The sequence below is a fragment of the Penaeus monodon genome, chromosome 33 (genome assembly GCF_015228065.2).
Source record: "Penaeus monodon isolate SGIC_2016 chromosome 33, NSTDA_Pmon_1, whole genome shotgun sequence".
Classification (NCBI taxonomy): domain Eukaryota; kingdom Metazoa; phylum Arthropoda; class Malacostraca; order Decapoda; family Penaeidae; genus Penaeus; species Penaeus monodon.
In genome coordinates, this window is record NC_051418.1 from 36,043,205 (window position 1) to 36,043,562 (window position 358).

Below are 358 nucleotides of genomic sequence, written 5' to 3' on the forward strand. Positions count from 1 at the left end.
AGCCACGTTACTGCTACTTTCTCTTTATAAGAATATAAGAATATGTAAAAAGAGGTGACAAAAATCGTAGACATATTTTTAACTTTCTCTAAATTAACAAAACCATAGTTGTCAACTTGGCCGAACGAGTTGCCAAGCAGTGATATCCGAGTGCAAGACGGTGGGTGAGAGGCAAAAGTAGACAATGCCCACGCTTTTTCCTCTTTATAGACTAGATTTTTACGGTTGAAAACGGCGTTAAACTGTTTGTATACATCTCACAGAAGAGTTACGGCACTGTGAACTACTATTTATGGAGGAATAGTTCGATGTATTAAAAAATATATAGTGTGATTCTAGCTTGTGGCATACGTTAAGG

General features: G+C 36.9%; 1 protein-coding gene across 1 annotated transcript in view; it reads right to left on the reverse strand.

The window, feature by feature from the left end:
• LOC119594441 (mucin-17-like) overlaps positions 1-358 on the reverse strand; it is a gene marked incomplete in the record, with an annotated part of 15,514 nt that overhangs the window by 11,432 nt on the left and 3,724 nt on the right.